Source organism: Leptopilina heterotoma, unplaced genomic scaffold (genome assembly GCF_015476425.1).
Source record: "Leptopilina heterotoma isolate Lh14 unplaced genomic scaffold, ASM1547642v1 Lhet_81, whole genome shotgun sequence".
In the NCBI taxonomy this organism is placed as follows: domain Eukaryota; kingdom Metazoa; phylum Arthropoda; class Insecta; order Hymenoptera; family Figitidae; genus Leptopilina; species Leptopilina heterotoma.
The window spans coordinates 867214-880266 of record NW_025111185.1 but is presented as its reverse complement, the minus strand read 5'-3'; the positions used below and the strand labels follow the sequence as shown (position 1 = coordinate 880266).

At 21.6% G+C, this 13053-nt stretch overlaps 2 long non-coding RNA genes and 3 other non-coding genes across 5 annotated transcripts; all 5 read right to left on the bottom strand.

The window, feature by feature from the left end:
• Positions 1 to 3511: 3511 nt before the first annotated feature.
• On the bottom strand, positions 3512 to 4400 carry LOC122511196. Its single transcript, XR_006302496.1, has 2 exons — positions 4325 to 4400; positions 3512 to 3656 (listed from the first exon to the last, which is right to left on the bottom strand). It is a non-coding gene; the product is annotated as an uncharacterized LOC122511196 (long non-coding RNA).
• Positions 4401 to 5501: 1101 nt separating this feature from the next.
• On the bottom strand, positions 5502 to 5570 carry LOC122511395. Its single transcript, XR_006302510.1, has one exon. It is a non-coding gene; the product is annotated as a small nucleolar RNA SNORD31 (small nucleolar RNA).
• Positions 5571 to 5861: 291 nt separating this feature from the next.
• Positions 5862 to 7176, bottom strand: LOC122511195. Its single transcript, XR_006302495.1, has 4 exons — positions 6933 to 7176; positions 6603 to 6647; positions 6338 to 6391; positions 5862 to 5904 (listed from the first exon to the last, which is right to left on the bottom strand). It is a non-coding gene; the product is annotated as an uncharacterized LOC122511195 (long non-coding RNA).
• On the bottom strand, positions 5979 to 6048 carry LOC122511394. The gene has a single exon (XR_006302509.1). It is a non-coding gene; the product is annotated as a small nucleolar RNA SNORD31 (small nucleolar RNA).
• LOC122511393 lies at positions 6465 to 6534 on the bottom strand. Its single transcript, XR_006302508.1, has one exon. It is a non-coding gene; the product is annotated as a small nucleolar RNA SNORD31 (small nucleolar RNA).
• Positions 7177 to 13053: the final 5877 nt, after the last annotated feature.

The window sequence follows — 13053 nt, the reverse complement described above, 5'->3', positions numbered from 1 at the left end:
ATTCGAGACCGCATGTAAATTATGCAATGCGATCAGGGTTATCTTGCAAGGGGTTAAAAAAAACTGTCAAGAACTGTAAAATATAAACCTATAAAATAAAAAAAAAATGAAAAGAAATTAAGTTTTTTTCTTAACCCTTGCAAGAACTAAAAAACTAGAACTACAAAAAAATTATTTAATTATAATTATTATTATATTATTATTATTATTATAAATAATAATTAAATAAATATAAATATAAAATATAATAAAACTACATCAAAAATTTTTAAACAATCAATTAATTTAAACTCTAATTATTTTTTTTTAATTAATTAATTAATTTTTATTTAAATTCTTTTATTAATTTTAGTTAATTTTATTTTAATTGAGTCCCTACGTTAATTTTTTTTATTTGAAAAGAAAAAAATATTTTACTCTTCAAATTTTTGACTGGAAATTTGACATTCAATTATTCATCAACAAATTCAAAAAATAAAAATTTGTAAACAAAAACTATTGTTTTTTGAGTAAAAAATATTTTATTCTTACAATCGTTGGATCATAAACGTTGTGAACTTCACAAACTTCACAAATTATTTATGTAAACAATAAATAAATTAATTATTCATGTGGATAAATTAATTTCTTATTTTATATAAACAATAAATTAATTATATTTTGTAAATATAGTAAATTATTGAATTATTTATTTTAACAACAAAAAAAATGAATTATTTACACAAATAATAAATTAATTGCTAATTCATGTAAGTAATAAATAAATTAATTGTGTAAATAATTTAATTGCTTGTTTTATGTAAATAATAAATAAATTATTTATGTAAACAATAAATTATTTTTTATAAATAATAAATTAATAAATTATTTAAACAATAAAAATTAATTATTTATGCAAATAGGTAAATTATTATAAATAACAATTGCAATAACAAATTCACATTGCAGTATTGAAGTTTAGTATAATGATTATTTCGTGTGAAACGAAATGATTGCTGTTCAAACAAAGTAAAAGTCAACAGTTTCCTATTAGATCATTAGAAGCGATATTGTCTACTACCTTTAAGTATAAAGACTACTAACACTATGACCTGTTACACAAAGAAATGTACCGTAACGAATTTTTATTCTTTATATTCAACAAAACATCTATCGATGAGTTAATAGTTATAGCACAACTACTAATTTTCTGCATTTTCACCCAAATTCTTCAGTTTCTTAATAAAATTTAATGAAAATTACCCGCAAATGAGTTTTTTTTTACCTAAAATATTTAAAACATATAAAAAAGTATATACATACCTATGAATAATTATTATAATTAGTTAATGTTTTCTGCGAATTGAAAATTGTATTCCATTTCTCAGAAAAACTTGTTTAATGGACAAAAACTCCTAGAAGTGATAATGAAAGTAACTCGTTTTAATTTACACAATGAAATAAATTTGCGAGGATATAAATAATTGAATATGTAAAATTTTAAGTCTTGACTTTCAATTTAATCCTAATTGAATTGAATTTTAATTTTTTACTTGAATTGAATTTTTATTTTTTAACTGATTTGATTTATATTTTAATTTAATTTTTATTTTTTAATTGAATTGAATTTTTATTTAATTTGATTTGAATTTTTAAATTGAATTGAATTTCAATTTTTTAATAAAACTAAATTTCAATTTCTAACTCTTAATTCCAATTTCTCTTGGAATTTAATTCAATTCAATTAAGAAATTGAAATTTAATTTAATTAAGAAAATTAAATAAAATTCAATTAAAAAATTGAAATTCAATTTTTAATTCTTAATTCCAATTTCTCTTGGAATTTAATTCAATTTAATTAAGAAATTAAAATTAAATTCAAATAAGAAAGTAAAATAAAATTCAATTAAAAAATTGAAATTCAATTTAAAAATTTTTTCAATTTTTTAATTGAATTGAATTTCTAATTCTTAATTCCAATTTCTCTTGGAATTTAATTCAATTCAATTAAAAAAATTAAATAAAATTCAATTAAAAAATTAAAATTAAATTAAAAAAATTTTTCAATTTTTTAATTGAATTGAATTTCAATTTCTAATTCTTTATTCCAATTTCTCTTGGAATTTAATTCAATTCAATTAAGAAAATTAAATAAAATTCAATTTATTAAAAATTTGAAATTAAATTAAAAAAATTTTCAATTTTTTAATTGAATTGAATTTCAATTTCTAATTCTTTATTCCAATTTCTCTTGGAATTTAATTCAATTCAATTAAGAAATTGAAATTAAATTTAATTAAAAAATAGAAATTCAATTTTAAGCATTTTTTAATTGAATTTCTAATTCATAATTTCAATTTCTCTTGGAATTCAATTCAATTCAATTGAAAAATTCAATTCAATTCAATGCAATTTTTTAATTGAATTGAATTTTAATAGTTTAATGATTCTAAAGTTACGAACGTTCAAATGAACGAGATTTATTTGTTTCTTCTTCAAATAAAATTTTAATTACAATAATTTTGCGTCGAGTAGCAAAAGAGGAAAATTAATTATAAAGTTTCTATAAATTTTAAATTTAGTTTTTTAACTTTCATTACAATCAGTAATATTTGAAATAAAAAATATTTCACTCATTCGAACGTTCAAAACATGTCGATCAAAAGAAGTTTTTGATTTAATTCAATTTTAAATTTAAAAGGTACTAAAAATTCAAAACCATCGTTTCACCTTTGTAAAAATTTAATCCTTTTGAATTTAAATTATAAAAATTATTATTTACAAATGCCAAAAATTTTAAAACTGATTAATAGAATTATATTATGTATATTGTATCACGTGGTTTGAATTTCATGCACATGTGAAATTTAAGATACACTGGTCTAATAATTTCATTTTTCGTTTTTTTTTTGCAACATTCACAGCACAGTTGAAATTTAATATGTGCGAACCTGTATATGTGAAAATGTAAATTTCCGACTCTACTGGGCATTTTAAAGTAAAGAGTAAACTAAATATTTCGTGATATATTCAATGAAACGACTTTTAGCCCTATTTTATGTATTATTTTCTCACGGTCACAGGAGAAATGAAAGTGTGCACTATATATGAAACTTTATCAATCACAAAGATATAAATTTATAGATATACAGACGGATATATCAAGAATCAAAGGCGTTATAATATTATTAGAAAATGGATTTTCATTTCCATTTATTAGAATTTTACTGAAAGCAGGCGAATATTTTTTCTTTCTGTTTTTATTTAATAAAAACGTTTCTCTGAATTAATTTTTTTTAACTGCTTCCAGTAAATATTTTTTCTATGCAAATTTAATTTTTAAAGGATGATAAATTAATAGATAATTAAATAAATTGAGAAATAGAAAATAGAAAATAACTAAAATCAAAATATAAAAACATAAAATATTTAAAGTATAAAAAACGAAAAATAAATAAAAATACAATTTTAATAGTTAAAATTGTTATAGAGTTGTAAAAAAAAACTTAGAGGAGATTAAGAAATACCATCATTTATCAAGAATTCATTTATTAAAGGAAAAATGTCTCCTTCGATAATTCGAAATTCACTTGGAAAATAAATTTCGAATTAATACACAAATATTAAAATTCAATCTACATCACTATTTCTAAAAGGGCCGCGACTTGGATCCACAACTGAAAATGAAAGAAATTTTCTGTTAAATTACGTCTTATTAATCAAAATACTTGATAAATTTTGTATAAAAATTCAGAAATGAGTTGAGTTCACAGAAATTCATTGCGTATATTAAAACATCATATTTTTAATACACTGAAAAAATATTTAATTCAAATAACCAATGAATTGTCTATCAAAAAAATATTTTACTTGAATCGAATAATTTTTATTTAAAGCAAAATTTTTTGTACCTTAAATTATTCTATTCAAAGCAAAATAAATTGTATCAATAATTTCAAGCAAATTATTTAATTGATTTACAGTGAAACCTGTCGAAATGCAACTCGATTTTAAAAATTTTATAACAGTAAACACCAAGAATTTTTTTTTTTTATAATTTTGTAATATTTTTACAATATTCTGTAACTAAGTGAAAATAATTCTTGGACATTTTTAAATATAAAAAAAATTTTTTTAAATAGAGTTCCATTCCAACAGATTCGACTGTAAATGAAAATTATTTGATAAAGACAATTTTTTTCCAGTGTAGAATGCAAATAACAAAATTTTTATACGATATTTATTTATAAAATACTAATTATTAAATTAAATAATCAATATTAATTTTAATTATTAATATTAATTATAAAATGTAATTGTAGGATGCGATATAAATTAAACTTACATAGAAATATTGATATAGAAATTGTTCCATAGAATTTTTCGTTTTGAGAATATTCTTGTAGCGGTAGAATAAATCTGAAACAAAGAAAAATGAAAATTTTAAGACAAATTCCAGATGGAAAGTGGTAAAATAATTTGATATTTTGTACTAATAATCAGTGAGGGCAAGTGCGAATCATGCGGTATCATAATAGCGTATAATTTTGTAACATCATCTTGATATGAAATTGTAAAAAATCAAGAAATTTGAAATTTTTGAAAAATTACCTTATTCACTGGCTGATTGATGAAAAATTACAATTTCCGAGTTCGCAGCAAAAGGAGAAACTGTGAAAAGAAAAGATAATTTATAAAATTTCTGTTTGGAGCAATTTTTCAAAAGTAAAATTCAAAATTATGGGAGAGATCAGTTAAAAGTGTGACATCAAATATGTTCAGTCATATGCTTGTCAAATTATTTTACATCATTTTGTAACTATTTATAAAAAATATTGTTTATAAAAATAAAAATTAACATTTTAAGTAAAAATAATATAATTAAATGTAAATAAACGAAATTTTTTTCAAAATTTAAATATTTTCCGATAAATTTGAAATCTTTTGTATTTGATATTTTCAAAAATTATTATAATTATGGAAAATAAACATTTTCTTAATTAGGAATTAATTTGTTGAATAAACGAAATAATTTTATTTTTAATAAAATACGAACTAAAAATTGTTCGAAACTAGGAAATTATAAAAAATATACCTTTTTCCATTTTCCACTAATGATCTCTCGTAGTCCTTCGCCTCATACTCAATCGTCTCTGAAATAAAAAAACACTTGTTATTAAATATTCTTTTTTACAATATTAATAATTAGTCATTTTTAAAAAATTTCAGATAAATGTATCACCACATTTATGTATGACAGGGATAACTAAAAGCTCATCATTTTAAAAAAAATTCAAAATACTGACAAATTTAAATGATAAATTCGGTAATTTTTGTACCTTAAATTTAATTGTCATAAAAATAAAAATTAAATAATACACACCGTATAAAAGTTGGGATCCTTTTTGAAAACGGTATTTTCCGACTTCACATCGACTATCTGTAAAAAAAATGACAAACTTATTAATTAAATGCGTTAAAACATTAAAATAGCTAATTAAGAATGTTATAAAAATTTAATAATTTTATCAGAATTCTCCAAACAGTCATAGAATTCAGACTGGGGCGGATATTTTAGCATCATTTAAAAAATTACAAATTTTAATTTCTATTTGCTTAGTTAATAAATTCAAATCTTGTATTAATTTAATTTTTAATTAAAAAAATTAAAATTTTATTATTATTAATTCAACTTCTTATCAAAAATTAAAATTTCCTTATTATTAATTTAATTTTGCATTTTAAAAATTAAAATTTATTTTCTTACAATTAATTTTTTCTGTCCAATTTTGTAAATATTTAAATAGTCGAAAAAAATGGCTAATTAACATTTTTTTTTTGCAATACACACCTTTTGATCCACAACCGAATTCTCCTTTAGTTTCCATTCATTCCATGAATTTCATTTAAAGTTCATTTCATCTCCTAAACAGAAAAGAAAAATTGGTTAAAAAAGAATTACGAAATAGAAAATGTGCAATTTATTTTTCTAAAGAGAAATTTAATCAGAATACTTCCAAACAGTCACAGAAATCAGACTGGGGCGGATATTTTGGCATCATTTTAAAAAAAATACTTGAAAAAATTATTTTTTTGATGTTCCTCAAGTTTTGAACGCTCAAACGAACGAAATATTTTTATAAATTACTGATGGTAAAAAAAAACTAAAATTTTACATTTAGAAACACTGAAATTCATTCTTTTTACAGTGACGCAAAATTATTGTAATAAAAATTTTATTTGAAGAAGAAATATATTAATTTCGTTCAATTGAACGTTCAGAATTGTAGAAACATTTTTTCGGGATTTTAAAAGTAGTTAATAGTATTTTTCGAACCGAAAGATTCGTAATACATACCATATTCTTTTTCCACTGAAATTCCAGTTCATCTCTCCTTTTATTGAAAGGATTCTAAAACGATAAACAAATTTAATTGATAAATTATGCCTATTAATTAAAAATCAATTTTTTTTCAAAATGGAAAAATTTATCAGAAATCTACCGATCAGTCACGGAATTCAGACTGGGGCGGTTATTATAGCATCATTTAAAAATAATAAAAATAGAATTTAACTAATTTCTTATACTTTAAAAAATATTTTATTAAATATTAAATTATCACCTTTTTCGTTTATCTTCAACAAAAAGCGACATTCTCGCCAATTACCTTTAAAAGAAAAGAAATTTCTCTTTTAAGCAAAAAAATAAAACTTTCTCTTTATAGAAAATAAATTAAAAATTGCAAAATCAGTAAATGTAAGTAATCATTAATTCATACGAACGAGACTAAGTTTTCATCATTAAAATCAAGTAGAAGAAATAAAATATTCCACGTTTTGAAATATTAGGAATATTTGCAATTTATTTACAATAAAATTTTATTAAAAACTTATTAATTCAGAAGGATGTTCATGGATTTTAATTTAAGAACATAAAATGAAAATTTACTCACCACGTGATTAAGGACGCTATCATTAGATTTCCTCTCATCGTTGTATTCTCTTTTTCGTGGTAGAATTAATTATTTTAGAAATAAAACACTGATTAATTAAATTTCCACTAACAAAGTTTGAAAAACTATCGTTACTAAATTGAAAATACATGATTTTAGTAAAAATTTTGATTAAAGGAAAAAAATTCACGAGAGATGTTTTCAGCTCTAAGTCCAGCAACAAAATGGACGAGGAGACGCGTTTCGTTTGTATTTATACTCAGGTAGAAAGTGCTGCCAATAGGAGGAGATAAAAATTACCAATTTAAATATTGGCGCAAAATTTTAAACTTTCCTCTTATTCATTACTTCTTATTAAATATTATTTATTATCATTAAATAATGATTAAATTAAAATAAAAAGAATTATTAACAGAAGAATTATTATTTATTACATTATAATAATACATAAATAAAAATAAATAAAATTATAAAAATAAAATAATAAAAAAATAAATTATTTATTAAAATTGATTAAAATTATTTATTAAATATTTTAAAATCAAAAAAGAGAAAATTTTATTAAATATAAATTATATTTAATTTTATGAAATAAATTAAATTAACTATATAAATACAAGTTACAGAATTATAAATACAAAATCGATGGAAGAATTAAAAGAAGATTTACTCAACTTATAAAAGTTCGATGCACTGTATTATAATCGTTCTATTGTGAAAAGTATCTAATACTTCAAAAAAAAATTTTTTTTCACATTCCGATAATGAGCCTAAAATCTCACACGGTCCATTCGAACCTATGAAAAAAATTTTAATGGTTAATCTTATAATATTCTCACTAATGGTACTCAATAGAAGGGGAAAATTTAATAAGACGGGTAATTAATGGTTATCTTCTGTTCGCTTTAGAATTAAATTAAAAATATTGATCTTCGTTCTAAATTTCTTTTATATAAAGAATACCATTCAAATATAATTATATACACAAAAAATGAACTCAAGTTAATTAGGAAATTATTTTTTTTTATTAAAAATTATATTTTATGTAAATTTTTATTATTTTACATTATTTTCTATATATAAATTTTATTATTTATTTGATTTAAATATAAAAGTTGAGTTAAAAATGATTTGATTCAAGAAAAAATCGAGATAAAAATTATTTGATTCAAATAAAAATCGAGATAAAAATTATTTGATTCAAATAAATATTTCCTTGAATCAAATAATTTTTATCTTGATTTTTACTTGAATCAAGTAATTTTTATATTGATTTTTATTTTGAAATCAAATAAATTGTATTTGCTTCAAATACTAAAATTATTGTTTCAAATGCAATTTTTTCGATTCAAATAAAAATTCTTTAATCCAAGTATGTATATACGATTACTTGCGTCTATTATTTGATTAAAAAATTAGTTGATTCAAGTAAATATTTATTTGAATCAAAGAATTTTTATCTCGATTTCTTTAATTATATTTATTATTTTTCTAATATAAAATATTGCATAAAAATCACTATAGTAAAAGTTATATTTTCTTCAATTCAACAAGAAAAATAATAATAAAGAAATATGAAAAGGAAAATAAAATTCATCTATTGTCAAATTATCCGAATAAATTGCAAAATAGAATTATCTATTATAACTCGGTTATAAAAATTATTAGCGCATAAATTTCAATTGACAGTGATTATAATTATTGTTGAAAATTATTAAAGCATAAAAAAAATGGGGACATCGAACAGTAATTGTACCAATCAGCCCTAATATCTATTCGCCATTTACCGTTGACCGAACGGAAATGCTTTAGTTGAAAATAAAGAAGTAATTAGCATGCTGCACAACAGGTTACTTAAAAAACAAAACCTCATTGAATAAAATCTGTTCCTTTTGTCTTTTTATAAACCAAATTCAAGTCACAACTGAAAATCAATTTTTGCACTCAAACCGCTCGTCCCGTTTACAAACAAATAAATAATTGATTTTTTAAAATAAAATTATTAATTAAATAAAAGTTTAAATAACATTTTTCTAAGTAAAAAGAATTTCCTAAAATTTTCTTTTATTTATTTTTAAATAATGTCAATAAATGTAAATAAATAAATAGTGCAAGTAGGTGAATAATGTAAACAAATAAATAATAAATAATAATAAAATAATAAATAAATAGTGTGAATTAATAAATAATGTAAAAAAGTAAGTTAATAGTGTTAAATAAGTAAATAAATAGTGTGAATAAATTAATAGTTTGAGTAAATAAATAATTTGAGTAAGTAAGCAAATAGGGTAAATAAAAAATATTGTAAATAAATAAATAATGTAAACGAATAATGTAAGCAAATAAATATTATGTTTAAATAAATAGTGCAAATAAATAAATAATGTAAATAAATAAATAGTGTTAAAAAATAAATAGTGTAAATAAATAATGGAAGTAAATTAACAAATATTGTGAATAAATAAATAATCTAATAATAAATATAAATAGATAAAGTAAAAAAGGCAAATAAATAACGAAAAATGCAATTAACATTCAATACAAGCATAATATTCTTTATAATCTCATTAAAAGCAATTAATCACAATTAACATCGTTTTCACATATGAAAAACCTTTTATCCAAATATAACAGTAAATTTAATAGGTTTTTGGGTTTCTTTTTAAAATGAGGGTTATTATATATACATGTATATCGGTAAAAAGAGAGGTGGAGGGGGGTGGAGAGGAGAAAAGCAGCAGCAGGTGGTGGGAAAAGGGGGGAGGATTGGGCCCCACCTGATCTAACCAGACTACGATCCTGGGTCTTCTATATGGCTGCCGTGATCTTAAGCATATAAACGTCGATCGTTCTCAACGCGTTTACAATTTTTTTTCCTCCTTTTATTATATACATATATATATCTATATATGTATAAACAATAAATATAAATGTAGTCTACGAGTTTGTTTTTTTATTAAAGAAAAAAAAAAAATACAATAATAAACAAATTTAAAAATGTGTCCAAAGTTAAAATTTCTCCAAAGTGAATCTCTTGATATTATTGTGTTTGTTGTGTTTAAATCGCGAAATTATAAAAATATATTTAATTTCTCAGTGTAAAATTTTTATAATTCAAAAACAAGTGCTGAGTGCATAGTGCATAATGCTGAAATTCCTTTGTCACTGTCTACTCATTATTGATAACATAATCTCACGACGAATTCAACACCATATCCTGTATCATCGTTATTTTCTAATTGTCGACTAAAATCGAGGATCTAATTGTTTTTTGAGTGTTAGTTTTGTTTTTGAAACAATGGGAAAAAATGTAAGGGAATAAGGAAGTGGATGATAATAGCGAAGGAGAGAAAAAGGGAAAGGATTTTATTGGAGAAGGAATACAGGAAAGGATATAGAGGAGGAAAAATTTTGTAAAGAAGGCAAAAATTATAGAGAGGGAGAGAGAGAAAGAAGAATTGTTTGCAGAAAGAAGAATAAAAAGAAAGAGAGAGAGAGAGAGAGGAATTATATGGAGAAAGAAGAATTATAAAGAGAAAAGAATTATATAGAGAAAGAAAAATTACATAAGGAAAAAATAAACAAAGGAAGAAAAAATATACAAAGGGAAAAAATTCTAAAGGAAGAGAAAATTGTGTAGAGGAAGAAAAAATTACGTAAAGAAGAAAAAAATGTTTAAAGAAGGAAGTAAGGAAGGAAAAAATTTGTAAAGAAGAAAAATTATTTAAAGAAGAAAACAATATTTGAAAAAGAAAACAATTTAAAGAATAAAACTATTTAAAGAAGAAAACAATATTGAAAGGAAGAAAAATTATATGAAGAAGAAAAAAATATTTAAAGAAAGGAAAACTGCATGAAGAAGGAAAAATATTCAAAGAAAGGAAAATTATGTGAAGAAGAAAAAAATATTTAAAGAAAGAAAAATTATATGAAGCAAGAAACAATTTTGTAAAGAAGGAAAAAATATTTAAAGAAAGAAAAATTATATGAAGCAAGAACAAATTTTTTAAAGAAGAAAAAAATATTTACAGAAAGAAAAATTATAAGAAACAAGAAAAAATTTTGTAAAGAAGGAAAAACTAGTTACGTAAGGAAAAATTATTTACAAAAGGAAAAATTATATGAAGAAAGAAAAAATTAGTAAAGAAGAAAAATTATTTAAAGAAGGAAAAAAATATTTAAAGATGGAAAAATTATAAGAAGAAGGAAAAAATATGTAAAGAGGGAAAAAATACACAAAGAAGGAAAAAGAGAATATTAAAGAAAAAGCGTAAAAGAGAAGGATGCAATAGGAATGTTATAAAAAGATACAACAGAAAGGAAATAAAAAAGAGAAAGGTTCAAGTAGGAAAAATTATTGTTGCAGATAAAACATCGGAGAAAAAATAACAAGATTGACCAAATAAAATATAAACTCATTTTCTTGAACGTAAATAAATAATTCCAATAAAAAAATGAAGACATAAAAAAAGGATTTTTAAACAGGAATAAAAGATAAGTATAAAAAAAGATAAAGAAGAATAAAAAAAAATACACACGAAACAATTGAAAAAATAAATAAATAAAAATAAGAGATTAAAGAAGAATAAAAAGTACCTAATAAAAAATACAAACGACACAATTGAAAAAAGGAAGACACAAACAGGAGGAATTTTATTCGAAACAGAACAAAAAAAAAAGAAGAAATTTAAGAAACTGAACGATAAAATATAAAATTATAATAATAATAATTATCAATTCGTTAAAAAATCGAAAAACTAAAAGGAAACTAAAAATCGACTTTTCCGTTTACAAGGGAAAAGAAAATCAACATTTTTGTTTTACAAAGGAAAATAACACCAACTTTTTGTTTCGCATAGAAATTAAAATCAAATTTTCGTTTTGTGAGGGAAAATAAAATCAACTTTTCGTTTTTCGAGGGAAAATAAAATCAACTTTTCGTTTCACAGAGGAAAATTTTTAACAAAATATAATTAACGTTACAAATTACAAAAGTACAAAAAGCAAATAATACGAAAAGAACACTGTCCTTTTTGTATACACAAAATAAAATCGAAAATATTTGATATACAAAAGTAAAAAATTACAAAAGAAAAAATCTCAGAAGTTGAAAATTACAAAAGAAAAAGTACAAAAGTTAAAAGTGACAAAAGAAAAGGTACAAAAGTTGAAAATTACAAAAGAAAAAGTTACAAAAATTATAAAAGTGACAAGAATTAAAAGTTACAAAAATTAAAAGTTACAAAAATTAAAAGTGACAAAAATTGAAAGTTACAAAAGTTTAGAGTGAAGAAAGTTAAAAGTTACAAACTAAAGTTACAAAAGTTAAAAATTACAAAAAAAATTTACAAAAGTTAAAACTTACAAAATAAATTTACAAAAGTTCCTCCAAAAGACTAACAAAATCCAAAGGTGAAAAAATTACAAAAGCAGAAAATTCGAGACGAACAAAAAAAAAAAAAAAAAATTCGGAACAAAATTTTCAAGAAGAAAGAAGAGAGAAGAAAATCTGTTTTTTTTCGTTTGAAAAAAAGAAGAATGTAAACATTCAAGTTGAGCGACCCTGTCGATGCAACAAGTTGTGTACCCGTCAGCAGCCATATATATATAAGCGGAATGAAAAAAATACTCTATAGATGTAATTTAACGTTTGAATAATAGACTCCTCACATCGTCGACGAATTGGCACTTGTGAACGACAAGAGAGAGTGACGAGGAGCAATAATTGTGCCGAAACGTCAAAAAGGTCTCGTCAAGCAGATGATATTTGCTGTCGCGTCACGCCAACGCGCGCCCTATGATTCACACAATTTCCGCACCTGTATAATACCAACAACAATTTTTCTCCTCGTCCATATATATAGTGAGAAACAATACTCAAAACGGGAATAATTCGCGAAAAAAGAAATTTTTAATGACAATTTAAAACCAATTTTAAAAAATACAATAAAAACAAAAAAAAATAATAATAATAAACTATAAAACAAAAACAATTAAAACGATGAAACAATAAAATAAAAAACAATAAAACTGAAGAGCAATAAAACAATAAACAATAAAACTGAAAAAGAATAAAACAAAAAAAACAATTTTCGAACGAGAATAATTTACGGAAAAAAAA